Source organism: Sciurus carolinensis, chromosome 12 (genome assembly GCF_902686445.1).
Source record: "Sciurus carolinensis chromosome 12, mSciCar1.2, whole genome shotgun sequence".
NCBI lineage: Eukaryota > Metazoa > Chordata > Mammalia > Rodentia > Sciuridae > Sciurus > Sciurus carolinensis.
In genome coordinates, this window is record NC_062224.1 from 31,276,043 (window position 1) to 31,295,358 (window position 19,316).

Sequence of the window (19,316 nt, forward strand, 5' to 3'; positions counted from 1 at the left end):
CAAAGAATCCACTAAACAGGTTTTGTATTCTTAAAAAATGGTGTTGGTTTATTTTTAACCTACTCCTAAGCATAGTGAGAGACATGGTTTCCAGTGAGGAAAGACAGACTAGAAAGAGAAGGCATTTTATAAAAGTGGATGCAGTGAGAGCAAAAGGACATGGTGATCCACTAAGGGAAAGGTAATCTCTGCAACTACAGAGAAAAGATACTCTTTCACAAATGGTGCTGAAACAATTAGGTACCATATTGAGAGAGAGAATCTCAACTCTCACCTCACGTTATACAAAAATTTAACTTGAAATGGATTTTAGTTTTAGGGATAAAAGGTAAAACTGAAAATGAGGGACAACCTTAAAAAACCTATAGCTCAGTTTGCTATTAGTTACTTGCTTTTAGTTGACTATAAAAATTTTCACTAGTTAAGAGATAGCAAAGATGAACAATATATTATTTGTCTCCCAGTAGCTGTGGCCAACACCTCTGATGCAGGTGTTAAGACGATAACAGTTGCCTAGGTGATATTCCAGGGACTTGAAAGCCACTTCTGTTGAAACCACTGGTTCTTTACTTGCGCCTATACAAAAGTTCAGTGGGTGATCTTTTGTCATCATCAGGAGACCCAAAACCTCTCCTTTGGATCATATTAACATGGCCATTTTCTGAACATGCATCCCAGAAAAACCCTGGAAACTACAGATTATTTCACATCCAATAACTTTTCCCCACACTTTAAATCACTCTACTTTTTTATTCCATAAATATCCCCAATCCCTATCTCTGGGGAGGCAGATTTGAGACTTGGGTCTCTCACCTCCATGCTTGGTTACCTTGCAAATGGAACTCCTTTGCAGAACTCATTGTTTCAGTAATTGGTAAAATATATGGTGGGCAAAACCACCTGGTTGTGTAACAAAACTATAAATCTCCTAAGAGAAATGAAGAGTGAAATCTTTTTGAATTTGGATTAGTACAAAATTTCTGAACTGGGACCCTAGAAAATAAACAACATAAGGGATAAAAGATTAATAAAGTCTGAATGTTGATGAGAATGTACAGGAACTAGAATTCTCATGGATGAGAATGTAAAACTGCACAGATAGTTTGTAAAAAAAAAAAATTGCAGTTTCTAATGAAGTTAGGAGTATGGTAACTAGGTTTTTTTTAAATAAAAAACCATAGTAAGAAATATATTTAACATCATAACATAGAAAACATATATTACTGAAACATTAGTTTCCCCATCTTTGAATTTTGAGAGGAATTACTCTTATTACATGTGAAACAATCTGATATTTTATATTTTGGTTTCTGAATAGCAGTTTTTAGACTGATAACCCATTAATGGGTCACAAAATCAACTTCATGAGTCATCATAAGCACCTTAAAAATGAAATAGAATCATTCAGTGGAGACAAGATGGGAAATAGTGAAAAAAAAGTCAGTCTTTTATAGCTAACATTTTCATAACTTTTCTTGTACTTTCTAAGTTACTCTGTTTCTTGAATCATACGTGTTTTACTATATGAAACTCAAGACAGATCAGAGTTTATGGCTGTGTATTCTGGAGTATGGGTTCAGGGTTTAAATCTTGACTGCTACTCAGTAGCTATGTGACATAGGACATCTGACTTAGTCTCCTGCACTTTGCTTGCCTTGTGTAAGATAGGATAAGAATAGTACCTCACCTAGTGCAAGAATAAGAATTAAAGTGCTTGATACATAACAAACCTTAATAAATATTACCATTATATTTCTTTTTAAATATTTTTAAAATTGTAGATGGACACAGTACCTTTATTTTATTTATTTTTATGTGGTGCTGAGAATTGAATCCAGTGCTTCACACTTGCCAAGCAAGTGCTCTACCACTAAGCCAAAACCCCAGACCCATTCAATATATTTCTTTTATCTTAAGTGTTAAGTACTTTTTAATTTTTTCTTCAGCTTTTCTCAGCTTACTCTGTGGGACCAAGGAAAGGATTACATATATTGAAGGGGAGGGCTCTGAAGGCCAGATTGCTATGGGTAGCAAGACCTCAAAGTGAAAGACTCCCTAGGAATAACTGAAACTCCCAGGGCAAGAGTGAAGGCCATAGTCCTACCAGGAGTAGGCTTGGAAGGTCCAGGTTTTTATTATTTTTTTTTTACAGAAAAAAATGTTCTTATAATTCCTTTCTCTAATATCAACAATTTGTGTGTATGGGGTGGGGGGCCAGGTTTGAACTCAGGGGCACTCGATCACTGAGTCACATCCACAGCTCTATTTTTTTTTCTATTTTTTAACTTAGAGACAGGGTCTCACTGAGTTATGGAGAGTCTTGCTTTGGCTGAGGCTGACTTTGAACTCTCCATCCTCCTTCGTCAACCTCCTGAGTTACCACACCCAGCTAAAGTAAACACGTTTGATCCTTGCTTCTTAACTTTTCTACATAGCCATTGATAACCCTTGACCAAAAGTATGGATTCTCCAGCATTCTGCTGAAATTAATGTAGTGATCTAAGAATCAAATCCAGGAAAAACTAATTTTAAAATTTAAATTTAATTTTAATTTTAAAATAAAATTTAAAAACATTTTAACAATGTTTGCCTGTAAAAATTCCACCTGTCTGTCTGTCTGTCTCTCTCTCTCTCTCTCTCTCTCTCACACACACACATGCACACACACACACACACAAGTAGTATTCATGTTTTAAACTTCTCTATTTTCTGATTAGATCTTCATCATGATGTAATAGAAAAAAATGACTCATTAGCTTAACACTCAAAGAATGAAACCAGAGGGTTAAATAACATTACTAAAATCTAACAGATAATTATGGTAGAATCCCAATTTTCTTTCATGTTGTTGACAAATGCAGCTATTTTGATGGTTTAGTTACAATTGCTTTCCATTCTTTTTGCAAATTCTATTATTCTAAATTATATTGTGGTATTGTAATGATGTGTACTGATATTTTCAATCATTCTGGATTAGATTCTTAGCATGGACCAGGTTAATTAGATCCCTGAGCTTCAAAAGACTTCTGAAGATGCATCTGTAAAATGGGTATAGAGTTGGAATAAGCAAATCAACAATATCCATCACAATTTTATCTTACTTATTTTATTTTCTTGTGGATATTAACAGAATAAAATTCATTTCACTGCTGGGTTTTGATAAATGATCATGTGATGTAGAAGGAGTTGAAAAACTGGATTTGGAAAACTTTGCTTCTTAAATGAATTATTTCAGTGTCATGCCATTCATTTTCATCTCCTTCCAATGTAGTCAGTTCTTTAGTTAGAAGAAACTAGTTAAGTTAAAAAAGTTTCTTTTTTCCATGTCTAAGTTGGCTAAATGCATGGACCCTTGTTCAATCTGAGTTGGAAGATACATGAGGTATACACTTAAATCTTTATGTGTACCATACACTATTAACTGCAGAGATAATATTGTATAGCAGATCTCTAGAACAAATTTATCTTGCATAATTGAGATCTTATGCCTAATGATCAGCAAACCCTTATCTCCTCCTGGCCCCAGTCAGTAGCAAGTACCACTCCACTTTCTGATTCTATGTGTTTGACTACATCAGATACCTCAGGTAAATAGACTCGTGTAATCTTGGTCCCAGGATTGGGTAATTTCACTTGTCCTCAAGGTTCATACACATCATCACATATTTAATATTCCTTCATTTTCTAAGGTTCATACTCTGCAGCATTTTATACAGCATATTTTCTTAATTTATTCAACTTACAATGGACATTGGATGTTTTCCAGGTCTTGGCTATTGTGAATAGTGCAGTGAACCCTGAAATACTAATATCACTTGAGATTCTGATTTCATTCCTTTGTATTTACACCCAAAAGTGGGAATTCTGAATCATGGAAGCTCTATTTTTAATGTTTTGAAGAATCTCCATACTGCTTTCCACAGTGACTGCTACACCATTATCATTCCCACCTACAATGTACAATAGGTTTCAATTATTCTAGATCCTTACCAACATGTTAGTCTTCTATTTCTTGATAATGGTCATTCTAACAGTGTGGGATAATTTCTCATTTTGCTGTTAATTTTCATTTTCCTGATTATTACTGTTCTTCATCATCTTTTCTATACCTATTTTCCACTTGTATGTCTTCTTTGGAGAAATATCTATTCAGGTTCTTAACCCATTTTTTTGTCATAATATTTCTTTTTTTTACAATATCAAAAAACTGGATATGCAAGTTTAGGGGATCTCAAGACCCTTCTTCAGTTGTAGGGATGTGCCATCTAAAAACTGTATATTTCAACTATAAAGAAGTTCAAATGTAAAGAAAAAAAGAAAATGCAATTTTTTCATAAACATTGTGTCTTTTACTACCAATCACATATTCTTTTGTAAACCCTGAAAAATTTCCCCATAAAGCAAATTATATATATATGTGTGTGTGTGTGTGTGTGTGTGTGTATATACATGTACATGTGTGTGTATAAAGTATTCCTATCTCTCCTTCCCCAAAGATCAGTTGTTTTCCTTAATCATCTGTTATTAGTGTCAACAAACCCCTACAGATACATCTTACTTTGAGAATTTCATACATAGTTGTGAAATTCAAACAAGCCAAAGGGTGAGAGGAAGCAGCACTAGGCGATGGCACATCTGGGGGGTCAATTACCAAATCCTGTATTTCTGCATCCCTAGTCCCTCTTCTACAGACTGACTCTCATGGGAATTCTCTTTATTGCAAGACAGCCTCAAAGGCCCTGGAGAGTTCCTCACTGCCACCAACCCGGCGTTCCAGTATTGCTATCCTCAAACGCAATTGCACCCTGCAGTGTGGGAGCCGCGTCTGGGCCAGGACCTGGAACAAGGGCCGCTGGCAGGGACCCCTGGTGCCAGGGAGCTGGAGCTCAGGCCACCACAACTGAGAGCGCTGTGGTTCACTTGCACGCTGGCCCAGTCCCGGTGTCCTTAGCCGGTACCAATGTGGCTTCATGGGGAGTTCTGTGGGGCAATTTGGACAGACAACCACTGTTCCAACTGGACAGGGCTCAGGTGGGCAGGCACGCCCCGTCAGCCTCCAGCCTCTAAAGTTGGCCAGGAGGCCATGGGCTGGGCGTGGCTGCCAGGGCCTCGGGTGGTGATGGAACAGGGCAGCGGGCTATGCAGGACCGCCTGGAGGGTGACCGCAGGGCTCCAGCAGCGCAGGATGGTGCCATCACTGCAGGGCCCTGACGAGATAGAGCTTCTCCCCGTGCTCGTTGGTGAAGATGGGTGCCTTCTAGTAGTGTTCCACCAGCTCATCCATGCTGGGGAATCGCCGCTGCCCGATGCAGTAGACATTGTCCACGAGCTGCACCTTGAAATGCCTGCTCTGTCCTGACGCCTTGAGAGACACGGAGAAGTCACTGGGCGAGGACTCGCTGTCCCTAATGAGGAAGTCGCCCTCCATGCTCCCCGCTCGTTGAGGGCGCATTGGGCTTGGTGGCGCGTCACGTTCCAGTAGTACCACTCTCGGCCTGCGAAGCCCTGCTTGTCGAGGGCCCGGTGTAGCTGATCTGCGGGGCGTGCGAAGGGTGCAGGGCTGCCCATCACTGAGGACCACTTAGTTTTTGGGGACCAGGCTGACCTTATCCCGGGCATTTTTGCATTTCCACCATTCTCAGTCATTCTCGGGCTTCTGGATCACCTCCATGGTCTCTCCCTTCTCGAAGTTGAGCTCCTCTTTGGTGATGGAGCTGAAGGGGTACAGCATCTGCACCACGTGTAGCACCCGGGCACCCTGGCCATTACTCAGGGAGGCGCCCTTCCGCAGGCTCAGGAAGCTCGGGGACTGGGCGGTGGCCTCGTCCGCCTCCTCCAGCACGTTGTTGGACAGAAACCAGCCGACGTGCACATTGAAGCTGCTCCGCCACCAGCCATCAGGGTACTTCTCCAGGGCGGTGCCGCGCAAGTCCTTCACCAGAGAGAGCTCATCTTCCCTCTTGGCCACGTAGGCGAACTTGACAAAGGCTGGGATATTGAGGTCCTAGATGCGGTCAGCACCACTGCCATTGGAGGGGTACTCGACATCCGTGCTGGGTGTCAGCGATGTGTCCCTGGTGCTTGGCTTCCTGCGGGTCTTGCCCAGGTCTAGGGTGTCCTTGAGGTACTTCACCAGGGAGCCCTTCTTCAGTCTGTTCTTGCGTTCAATGTAGTTGGACTGCATGTACCCCGTTCTGCTGGACGCATTCCTCACCCGCCACTACGTGTTGGAGTCATCTAGCAGCCACAGTTGCTCCTACTTTTGGATGTCAAGCTCCTGGTCCTGCTGGGCAGTGTAGTCCCACTTGGCTATGACAATGACTTCTTCTGTCATCCTTCATGGAGTCCTTCTTTGGCACACAGTTATAAGAGGTGACTGGCAAAATGCAGAATTCTTCAAAAAGATGAAAATTTTCAGCTGAATACGCCTCTGAAGTGACTCTCCTCTGAGAGTTCTCCAAACTCTCAAATCCAGCGCAAAATCTCAGCAGAGATTGATGGCCTGGGACATCACCCATATAAAACGAACCTACGAAAATCTCGCCATGGGCCGCCAGCGGAGACCGGAGGGCAGCGGTGTGGGTCCCAGGGGCCGCAGCCGCGCTGCGCCAGCACAGGCGCGGCTCTTTGTCTGCGGGCCTCCTTTCTCCCCTCCGCCCCGCAGACTCTGCCGGCCGGGCGGACCCTGCTGGCCCGGGCGCCACGAGCCTCCCAGTCGCCGGGTCCTCCCACCCCCCTGCAGCCCCCCGCTCACTTGGCCGCGGGGGCTCTGACCTGAGGATCCTGGCGGCGGCGGCGGCCTCTTAACGCATTTATTAAGAACCAATTTTTGTTTATTTTGTTTTGTTTTCATGCCAGTGAAGTGCGAGAGTTCCCTATATATTTGGAAATTAACTCCTTACTTGGTAAGTGGTTTGCAAATATTTTCTTCCAAAACATCTGTTGCTTTTCTACTTTGTGTATTATTTCCTTTGTTGTGAGAAAGATTTTTGATTTAATATAGTCCTATTTACCTATTTGCTTTTGTTATCTGTATTTCTGGAGTCACATCTATGCAATTATTGTGAGATTAATATCACAAAGCTCTTTCACATGCTTTCTTCTGGATGTTTGAGATTTCTGGTCTTTTAGGTCTTCAAGTGATTTTGAATATGGCATAAGACAGCAGTACACTTTCATCCTTTTGTACTAGTTTTCCAGTTTTCCCAGTTTCATTTGTTGAAGACACTATCCTTTATTCATTGAATATTTTTGGAACCCTTATCAAACATAAGTTGAGTATAAAGATGGAGATTGATTTCTGGGTTTTCTATACTAGACCATTGGTTGATATGTCTATTTTAATACCACTACCATACTGTTTAATTATTATATCCTTATAATAGATGCTGAAGTTAGGAAATGTGGTGCCTCCAGCTTTGTTCTTCTTCTTTGAGACTATTGTATCCTTATAGGTCCTTAGAGGATCTACAGAAATTTTAGTGTTGTTTTACAATTTTTGTAAAATATATCATAGGGATAGCAAAAAATCTTTAGATCACCTTGGATAGTGTGAGCACATTAACAGTATTGTCTTCCAATCCATTAAAAAGGGATGTCTTTCCATTTGTTTGATTTCTTTAATATCTTTCATCAATATTTTTATATTGTTTAGTGTAAAATTCTTTCACCTCTTCAAGTTTATTCCTAAGTATTTTATTGTTTTTGGTGCTATTGTAAATGGAATTGTTTTTCTGATTTCCTATTTGTTGTCAGCATATATAAACACAATGGATTTTGCATCCTACAACATTACTGAATTCATCTATTAATTCAATCATTTTATGATGGCACCTTAGGGTTTTCCATATATAAGATTATGTAATCTGTAAACATGGATAATTTTGTTTCTCCCTATTTCACTTGGGTATCTTTTACTTCTATACATGCCTAATTGCTCTTGTTAGAACTTTGATTACTATGTTGAATAGAAGTGGTAAGCGCAGACATATATTGCTATAGATCCTAGGAAAAAGGCTTTTAGTTTTTCATCATTGTGTATGTTATTACCCATGGGCTTTTAAAATTTAACCTTTATAATTTTGAGGTAATTTCTCTATTCCTAGTTTGTTTAGAGTTTTGCTCATGAAAGTTTGTAAAATTTTGTCAAATGCTTTTTCCATATCTGTTGAGATAATCATGTGATTTTTATCTTTTATTTTGTTCAAGGAGTGTATCATATTAATTAATGATATATTTAACCTTCTTTGTATCTCAGAAATAAATCTCACTTGGCCATGTGCATGATCCTAAATATGCTATTGAATTTCATTTATTATGGCTTCTTGAAAATTTATAAATATATGTTCATCGGGATTATTGTCTTGTACATCTCCTTTCCTTTATAGTGTCTTTGACTTTGGAATTAGGGTAATGCTGGCCACATCAGATCACTTTGGAAGTGTTTCCTTCTCTTCAATTTCTTGGAAAAGTTTGAGCAGGATTAGATTTAATTCTTTTTAAAATATTTGGTAGAGTTTATTGGTGAAGCTACCTGGTCCTGAACTTTTCTTCATTGAAATGTTTTTGATGACTGGTTCAACCTCATTATTGACAGATCTGTTCAGATTTTCTATTTCTTCATAATTCAGTATTGGTAGTCTGGGCTTCTAGTAAAGCATCCATTTGTTCTAGATTATCCAACTCTTTGGTGTATAATCATTCATAATATTCTCATTATCTTTTCATTGCAGCATCAGTTAAATTATCTTCTCTGTCATTCTGATTTTATTTGAGACTTTTCTCTCTTCTCCTTTGTTCCTTAGCCTAGATAAAGATCTGTTAATTTTACTTATTTTTTTTCAAAAGCCAATTCTTGAGGAAGCAGGGCGCTGCCGGGCGCGGAGACGGCTGCCCAGGAGCTGCAGATTGGCGCCGGACAAAGGCACAGCTGACAGGCGCCCAGAGCAGCCCAAGCCTGGCGCACAGCCTGGGCGCAGCGCGCCCTCCCCCGCCCCCGCCGCACCTGACATGATGTTTCCACAAAGCCAGCACTGGGTTAGTCGCACCTACCCCAGTAGCTCAAGATCACCACCTCGGACACCTGCGACCGCATAAAAGACGAGTTTCAGCTCCTGCAGGTCCAGTAACACAGCCTGAAGCTGGACTGTGACAAGCTGGCCAGTGAGAAGTCCGAGATGTCATTAAGTGATGTACTTCGATATGTCCTATGGCCTGAACATGGAGATGCACAAGCAGGCTGAAATCATCAAGAGACTCAAGGGCATCTGTACCCAGGTCCTGCCCTATCTGTCCCAGGAGCACGAGCAGCAGGTCTTGGGGAGTCATCGAGCCGGCCAAGCAGGTCACTGCGCCTGAGCTGGACTCCATCATCCGACAGCAGCTCCAGGCGCACCAGCTGTCCAGCTCCAGGCCCTGGCGCTGCCCCGACGCCCCTGCGGGTGGGGCTGCAACCCGGGTCGCTGCTGGCAGTGAACGCGGGCACTGGCCTGGTGTCGCTGTCGGAGCTGGACTGGCAGGCGCACCTCTCTAAGGAGGACAAGACAGGGACGCCCACCAGGTGGACTTCTCCACGAGGAGAAGTCGGATTAGCTGTGACTGGCTGGCCGGGGAGGGTGTAAGGGGACAGCGGGGGTCAGGCCCGGACGGCCCGCATAGCTCAGGATGCCCAGGCTCCGCAGCATTTATGGCAGGGCCGGTTGGGGCCCAGGCCCTTCGGCACAGCCCCCTGACTTCGCTCCCGCCCAGGCCAGCCCCCTTCCTCCTCAGCAGCCTGAATAGGTGACAACTACCCAGGTGGGCCACACCGAGGGCTGGAGGGCAACCTGAGGACCAGGTCCTCGGGGAGCAGAACCTCAAGAAACCCCACACTCGCAGCACTCCCCTTCCGCACATGCCACTGCCGCTCACCCTGGCACTGCATGGGACACCTCCAGCCTGTGCACAGGAGCGGCCCAGGATGAACCTGCTCCTCCTCCGCCTCCGCCTCCCCCGCCAGTTCCAGAAGTCCCCTGCCACCTGGTCCCCTCCCCTCCCCCATGAGGGAGCGAAGAGCAGAGAGCTTAGCAGGACTCTCAGGGTGGGGGACAACCCAGGATTTCCTTTCTCCTCTTCCCAAATAAAGATGAGGGTACTAAAAAAACAAACCAAACCAAACCAAACAAACAACAACAACAAAAACAATTCTTAAGTTTCATTGATTCTTTTTATTTTTATTTTTTCCTATTCTCTATTTTGTTTATTTCTGGGTTAATCTTTATTCTTTCCTTCTTTCTGCAACTGTAACCTTAGTTTCTTCTCTATTTCCTTATAGCGTAAGATGAGGTTATTTAGATCTTTTTTCTCTTTTAAATAGCAATTTTCACTATAATAGTTCTCCATACTGTGCTTGCTACATTCGTTGTAGTATGCTATATTTTTGTTTTTGAGTCTCAAATATTTTTAATTTTCCTTTTGATTTCACTTTTGATCCTTTGTTCAAATGTATCAATTTCCACATATTTTTAAAGTTTCCAGTTTTCCTTCAACTATTGATATCTACTTTAATTACATTATGTTCAGAAGAGGTACCTTTTGTGATTTCAATCTTCTCAAATTAGTTGACATGTTTCATGATCTAATACATGATATGTTCTTCAGAATGTTCCTTGTGTATTCTTTAGAAGATGTGTATTCTGCTATTGAATGGAATCTTCTGTTTATGACTGTGAAATTCATTTGTCCTACAGTGCTATTCAAGCCTACTTTGCTGTTACCATTTTTGCTGATTATTATTTCAATATAGTTGATGTATTTATTATTGAAAATGGGACTTTTAAAGTCTCATAATACTATTATATTGCTATCTACTTCTCCTACCAGTTCTGATAATATCTATTTCATATAATTAAGTGCTCTGATATTGGGTACATATGTATTTGTTGTTTGTATATCTTCCTGGTAAATCAACACTTTTTTCATTGCATAAAGTACTTTGTATATTTTAAGAGTTTTTGATTTGAGCCTATTTTGTTGGATGTAACTGTAGCCCACTCACCTCTTGCTTTTAGTTGCCATTTGTGTGGAATATCTTTTTCCATCTCTTCACTATCAGTCTATATGTGTTATATCTAAAGTGAGTTTCTTATGAATAGCACACAGTTATATCTTGTTTAATTTCATCCATTCAGTTACTCTTTTATAATTGGGGAGTTTAATTCACTTACTTTGAAGGACTATTTCCATTTTATTAATGATTTTTCATTTATCTTGTAGTTCTTTTGCCCCTTCTTTATTTCTCTGCTGTCTTTTATGTTTCATTGACGTTTTATATTGATGTGCTTTGATTTCTTTGTGTGTGTACGCGTGTGTGTGTGTGTAAATTCTATATTTCTTTTGTTGTAGGCTTGTACAAAAGATCTTGTTATAACACTGCACTTTAAGATTGATATCAGCTTTAATCATTCATGAAAATTCTACATTTTTACAACTGCCACCCCACTAATATGTTGATTATAGTTGTTTTTATTTCTTGTATCTTTTGAATTTGTATAATACAATAATGCAGCCTTCTGTGTTTGTCTATTTACCTTAACCAATGAGTTTTATACTTTCTAATACTATCTTGTCTTTGTTCAGCATCCTTTATTCTTAAGTTATTTAACTTTAATCCTTTTAGGATTTCTTGTAATGCAGGTCTAGTGATGATAAAATACTTCAGTTTTTATTTTTCTGACGATGTCTTTATCTCTTCATTTTTGAAGGAGAGTTTTATCAGTAATAGTATTCTTAATTAGAAGATTATTTTTTTCATTTCAGAATTTGAGATATATCTTTCCACTCTCTGATGTCCACAGAAAAATCTGCTGTGTTCATGTAAGTTTCCACTTACAAAACAAATTGCTTTTATTTCTTTCAAAATTCTCTTTTGTCTTTAATTTTGAAAATTTTAGTATAATGTGTCTCAGTGATTTATTTGTATACATTTTAATTGAATTCATTCATGGAATGGGATGCCCCTTTTGTTCCACAGGTTTGGGAAATTTTCAGTTTACACTTCCTGTGTATACTTTCTGATCCTTTCCCTTCTTCTGTTCCTTTCACAATGTATATGAAGTTGATGGTATCTAATAAATCCCTGCAGCTTTCTTCATTCTTTTTTTGTTATTTTTTAAATTACTCTTCACTCCTCTAACTGAATAATTTCTGATAACCAGTCCTGAGGTTCACTGCACCTTTATTTTGCTTAATTGTTTATTTTGCTAATGAAGATGTCTAGTGAATTTTTTAGTTCAGTTACTATGTTCTTAAGTTCAAGAATCTTGGTACTTTTAAATATTTTTCTTTATCTTTGTTGAGATTCTCATTTTGCTCATGAATTTTTCTGCTTACTTTTTGTGCATAGTTTTGACAGTTATTTTGAATTCTCTGTCAAACAAATCCTATTTCTTTTGGGTCAGTCTCTAGAAATTTACTTGTTCCCTTTTGAGGAACATATTCCTTACTTCTTCATTTTCCTTGATTCCTTAATGATACCTTACACATTAGACAAAACAGCCATCTCTTATCAGTCTTCATGGACTAGCCTCATATAGGAGAGGACACTTGTCAAATCAGTTTGGCCAGAGATTTTAGGTGCCTACCAAACTTTCTGCAGTCCAACCCACTTTTTTTTTTTCCTTCTTGGTCCCAAGATATTTAGGGTATACTGGATCCTATTTAGAGTTACTAGATTCTTTGGTATCGAATGATACCAAAGCCCAGTGTTTTCTCAGGAAACCCTCAGAAAACTTGGATCATTGGACATTCTGTCTAACTCTTTCCCCAGGGAGAAGTTGATATCTGGGAGTATTGTTTGTTTGCTTGTTTTGTTTTTTGCCTCTTCACTCTTTACTGAGTCAGGGGAAAGAGTCATGGACACTAGATGCATGTTAATTCAAATAGCCATCTTTCTTCTCAGTGACCTCCAGCTGGTGATCCCGACAGTGCTAGAGGCAGATTGAACAGAATGCAGTCCTCTTACTAATCCCAGGAAATGTTGGATCATTGGACATATGTCATAACTCTTCCCTACCTCCCAGAAGAAACTTTTAAATTGAACATTCACCAACTGTGTGTTGATCTAGGGGAAAGGATGTGAGGCTATTGCACCTACTAACTTATACTATTATTTCTGGCCCCAGGCAACTAGACTGTGCCAGGTTACATAAACACTCTGAAATGACTGAAAAACAAGCCAATCTTTGTGGTAGTCATCAGAAAGTCTGAGGCCTTACATGCATAGTCTATGGCTTTCCCTCTCTAAATAGAAGCTGGGGATTAGTGTTTACCTGTCAATTATATGGAACAGTACTAGGGATAGATGGGGATTATGTGGGTAAGTGTTTCAAATTTCCTCACCATCTTGGATGTACACACCCAGAGTACAGGTACCTTTCAACAACTTTTCAGATTTCTTGTGAAAGAAATTTTTCTATTACTATTGACTGGTGTGCTCAAGGGGGAAGTAAGGTCCAGTGTTTCTTATTCTACCATCTTCCTGATATCCCATTATAATTTTAGATGCAGACATATTTTGATTTATCAGTTGTACTTTTATTATTTGTTTCTATGTACACACTTGTTATGGTTTGAATGTGAGGTGTCCCCCAAAAGCTCATGTGTGAGACAGTGCAAGAAGGTTCAGAGAAGAAATGAGTTGGGTTAAGAGCCTTAACCCAATCAGTGGATTAATCACCTCATGGGATTAATTGAGTGGTAACTGAAGGAAGGTGGGGTGTGACTGGAGGAGGTAGGGCATTGGGGTGTGGCTTTGGGGTATACATTTGTATATATTTGTATCTGGTGAATGGAGTCTGCTTCCTGATCACCATGTGAGGTGCTTCCTTCTGCCATACTCTTCCACAATGATGTTCAGGCTCACCTTGAGTCCCAAGGAATGGAGCTGGCTGTCTATGGACTGAGACCTCTGAAACCATAAGCCTCCAGATAAACCTTCCCTCCTATAGGATTTTGCTGGTTGGGTCTTTTTGTCACAGTGGTGAAAAAGCTAAAACAACACTAATCAAAATACTTAAGATACATGAAGAGTAACATATATTATCATGTAATTTATAGTATGAAAAATATGGAACAATGAATATGTACATCAGTATGAAAATTGTTAAGCTAAATATATTGTTTTTAAAAAGCACTATGTTGTCATGAGTTAGGATTATATAGGCTAATATTGAAATTTTTCTGATTTATTAATAGTCCAAAATCCACGTGGTTTGGTGTAAATAGTTCAATTGTATTTAAGAATATAAAAGGACATTGCACATACAGATTTATACAAACATATTATTTTCATTTTGCCTAAGGCTGCATATAATATCATTACCTATGGTAATATTGTTTGAAAATGATCATGCGGTAGGATTACCTTATATTTTCAGTTACTGCTTCTATCATACTATGTGCCTAATATATATACCCAACATACACATATTGTGAATTTTAGGTCTGAATTTACAGCAGGGTTTGGGAATTAGCAGGTGTTTAACAAGAACCCATTCTTTTCACTTTGTCTTGTCACAAAATTAATACCAAACTCCTCTTTAACTTTTTTTAAAATTTTTCTTCCAATTTAGAAAATACATGGAAATTTGATGCATAACAATCTATACTGTTATTGTTTTTAATTTGTACATGTACAATCTATACCTCTTGGGCATACAATGTTTTGTTTAAGTTTATAGATCGATTTGAAGTAAAAAAAAAAAAGTAAAGTTTTTTCTCTTAAAGCATCTTCCAGTTTAAATTGGAGCATATATTTAATGCAGGAATTTAAAAAATAGTCTCACTGATTATTATTTCTTTAGGTAAAAACACAAAGTTGCTACCAATGATTCTAATGCTGTCTTACAAAGCTTACTTTCTAATATTCCAGTTAATGAAAAATAAGAATGTCTTCACCAAAACCACATGAAAGAGAAGAAAGTGGAAGAAGAGAAGAGAAGAGAAGAATGGAAAACCCTCTCCTTGGGAGGCCAGCATGACATAGGACAGAAGTCAGAAATGTGTTAGAAAAGTATGAACCCATCCCATCTGCATAAACTCTTGCTATACTTGAATTATTGCCATTCTACTCTAGAAGATATTTTCCTTGGTATTTTTAATTATTTAGTCTGGTTTTGGTCACATGTCAAAAATCACAGTATAAATTGCCTAATTTCAGTGTATTTGTATGGCAACCATTGAAAACCAAATGTGGTCTAGCATCAAATTATTCTCAAGTGTTCAAAGAAGAGATTTAGACTTCATAGACACTGACCATCCTACCACATGTCTGCTGCCCACTGTACCTCATGGCAACAAGGGAGTCATTGTTAAAGGCAGCATGAATTCCTCAGGAGCAAGTCCATAGATGCTTTCCTGGAATATAGGTAGACAAACCCTAGTAAATACACAAAGCTTTTAATCAAATTTGAAAGCTCCTTTGGGATCCCCTAAAACTATAAGTTCCAACTAAACTTATGCTTAAGACATGTTAAGGCTGAGGGGAAATTTCTTTAAGCAACCTATTAAAATACTTGTACAAATGGATACAATGTGAATGGTAAGAGTATAGAATCTGACCTGTATAATGTTAGAGCTGGAGGGAAAATAAAAAACCTACAGAGGAAATCTGTAACAGCCATTCCATTTATTAAAAAGTACGAATTAAATTTTGCTGTCTTGCCTAAATTGATACAAGAAGTTAATATGATATTCAAGAAAAGGATCTAGGTTCTATCTCTCCCATGGAAGCTTCAATGAAGTGAATAAAAGGATATGCACTAGAGAATATATTCATCTTGAACTACTTAAAATAAAGGCGATCATGGAAATCTTGAAATAATACAGAACCAATTCTAAATCTTGCCTAGGTCACTTGATTCCCGTTTCTACCAACCATTCATCAGAGCCAAAATGCTTACCTAAATTCACTTTCTTTCCTAAATGGATCTAGCAAATTCTCAGAATACATAATAATTTCAAAACACCAAAAGCACATGGGTACAGTGGGCAGAAGAATGGGAACTCTTAGAGGTCTAAGTGGAGTGATATTTCAAGGCAGTGAAGAAAGACACATTATGAAGGCTTCTTGGGAGGACACTTGAATGCATTTTGAAGGAAAAAAGTATGAGATAGCCAAGTAGATCAGAGAGAATGACATCCGGACCTGATGGAAAATATCGAGTTTAAAATGAAATTGATACACTAAACTACCAAACGGCTTTGCCTCACGAAACACTATAGAGTTTCCATTATTTCTTCTATGATTACGGGGTTGATCAGTAGTTGCAGCTCACTGCTTCTTCCCAACATCATGAGTATTGTAATACATACTGTTAGCCCAGGAAAAGATTCAAATTCAAAATTTAAGAAAACATTACTATTAAAGGGGCACTAGTTTCACACCATCTCAAAGTTGAAAAACTGCAAATCCAGCCTATGTTTGAAGCAGACACATTAATATAGAGAGTTTTGAATACCATGCTAAATTTCAACTTGATTTGAATGTTGACCATGGACTTCTAAAGCAGTCATTCTGTGGCCATGTGAAAGGCAAAGTAGAACAAGTACAAAGATATTTTTTCAAAAACTGACAAAGTAAAGTGAGACATTATTAATATAGACCCAAGGCTGCCAAGGGAGCTTGGTTAGAAGAAATGAAGAGATTGGAGAATGTATAGGACAAAGGAAAATCAGATTTTCTTTTTGCAAGCAATGCATTTCTAAAGTAGAATATACACAGGGACTATGGATGGAAAAACACTTTTTGTTTATCCTTCCTGTTATATTTTGAGTTCTAGAACTAGAGGATTTGTTCAGTCATTGTAATTATTTCAGTCCAGTCACATCTAAGACCTTATGATATTTCAAAGTTTGCAGCACTTTTGAAACTTTGCATTTTAATAACTTTGTAAAGTGTTTAAAGAAAAGTCATGGAATATAGTTTTTGTTGTATTCAGTTGCCATTTTGATGTGAACATCATTATTTATTCTCTCTTTAACAATTCTTAACCTTTCACATACTTACCAAGCTTGATTTTAAGTTCTTATTCTGTAGACACAAATATTAAGTAAATTTTTATTTCCACATACTACAGTGATGCAGCCACATCAATGTTTATAGCAGCTCAATTCACAATAGCTAAACTATGAAACCAATTTGGTGCTCTTCAATAGATGAATGGAAAAAGAAAATGTGGTACATGTACATGATGGAATACTACTCAGTCATAAAGAAGAATGAAATTATGGCATTTGTGGGTAAATGGATGGAGCTGGAGAATATCAAGCTAAATTAAATAAGTCAATCCCCCCCAAAAAAAACAAAGACCAAATGTTTTATCTGATATGTGGATGATAATTCATAATAATATGGAGTTTAGGAAAGAATAGAAATACTTTGGATTAAACAAAGGAGAATGAAGGGAAGAGAGGGTGAATGGGAATAGGAAAATAGTAGAATAAATTGGACATTAGTAGCCTAATGCATATATGATTACATGACCATTGTAATTCTACATCATGTACAACCATAAGAATAAGAAGTTATATTCCATGTATGTATAATATGTCAAAATACACTCTACTATCATGTATAACTAGCTAGAACAAATTTAAAAATTAAGATTTAAAAATGTGTTTCCAGCATAGCACCTTAGCTAATGTAAGATATTTAAATCTTCATTTTTTGGAGAAGGGCAGGCATGGAAAACCAGTCAAGGTGATTCTTCAAAACCTCTCAACTGAGATTATAACTAAATGCAATTATATGAAGCATGAAAGTTTTGCATTTGGTAAGTATTCTTTTGTCATCAGAAATCAGAAAGTTTAGAGCAGTTATGTAGTCCACCTTTAACTCATTAATTGTCAAGTTGTGGAGTAGACATTTGTGTAAATTAATTTTACATTAATTGATCATTTTCTGTCACTCAAGTTAATTCTTATTTTCAGAAAAAACATTCCCATGTTGATGCAAGTGAGCTCAAATCATTTTTTAAAACAAGGAGCATAAATTTTGAGATAGACTCTATATAGGAAGAACTTCCTCCCTTCTGTTTCATAGTAGAAATGAGATTCCAGTATTTCCAAAGAAATTTCCTGAACTAAAAGGAAATATTAACTGAGTTTGCCAAAGTTATCCAGTTTTCACAGAGTATTAGTGCATCTGCTTTTCTCCTTAAATTCTAAACCTGCCTCAGTTTAATGGGGTTACAAATGTTATCATTAGACTTCCCATCTTGAGTTCATATGAAAATAAAATTTGCCCTCTCCTAAACCACAAAGTAAATAAATAATTAATTACATTGCTGCCTTGGCAGCTGGTTGAGGAACTAGAAACAAGCCAGAAAATAATATTTTACTTTCTAAAACATGAAAGGAATATTAAAAATTAGTATATTTGGCCACTGAACTAAAGAATTTGGGCAGAGAGCTTTTTCTGAATCACTAAAGGTCTACCTTTAATATGAAATAATTATTTTTCTTCATCTCTGTTTCTTTCCCTACATTTCTCCTTTTTAAAACAGATTATTTAATTCTAGTGGAGTTAGTACCACATATTCCTCCTTCTGAACTGAGGCATTCATTTTCCCAGCTTGTTGGAATGCTGGAGCTGAAGGCTATCTCTACTGGGTCCTTCTTCAGGAACTGATATCAGCTAAAAACATCTCCAAGGTGACAGTAGAAGGCCAGAAAAAATGAAGGATGTGGTTAAAGTACTAAAAACAAATAACGGCCAACCTAGAATTTAACAATCTACTAAGTGAACATTTAAGGGTGGAATGAACAAAAGAATCTAAGAGAAGATACAGCAAATTTGCACTTAATTGCTGAAATAACTATAAAAGGAAACATTTAAGGAATTTGAACTTGGAGAAGGGAGTGAAATGCAGGAACTAAAGAATAATAAGCATGTTAGAAAAGCTGTACAACACAACAGTAATCATAATGATCTAAGTGTAGAGAAACAGTAAAAGTGCTGAAAAATAATATTATTAAGGAGTTGGGTTTAGGGAGGGGGGCAGGAATGGAGGAAGGAAGGACTGTATAGATGGAGGGGAGGGGTGGGAGGGGTGGGGGGGAAGGGAAAAAATGGCAGAATGAATCAAACAACATTACCCTATGTAAATTTATGATTACACAAATGGTATACCTTTACGCCATGTACAGAGAAACAACATGTATCCCATTTGTTTACAATAATAAAAAAAAGTTGATAATATTAAAATAATATTATAAGAGTGATCTGATTTAAAGTATACTAAGATTCCTATGTCAACTGGGAGGATGAAAGTAGTAGT

General features: G+C 38.1%; 3 pseudogenes; 2 read left to right on the top strand and 1 right to left on the bottom strand.

The window, feature by feature from the left end:
- Positions 1 to 19,316, top strand: part of LOC124962348 (soluble calcium-activated nucleotidase 1-like) — a 914,602-nt pseudogene that overhangs the window by 708,580 nt on the left and 186,706 nt on the right.
- LOC124962350 (cytoplasmic protein NCK2-like) lies at positions 5,195 to 6,334 on the bottom strand (annotated as a pseudogene).
- LOC124961181 (TLE family member 5-like) lies at positions 6,546 to 9,620 on the top strand (annotated as a pseudogene).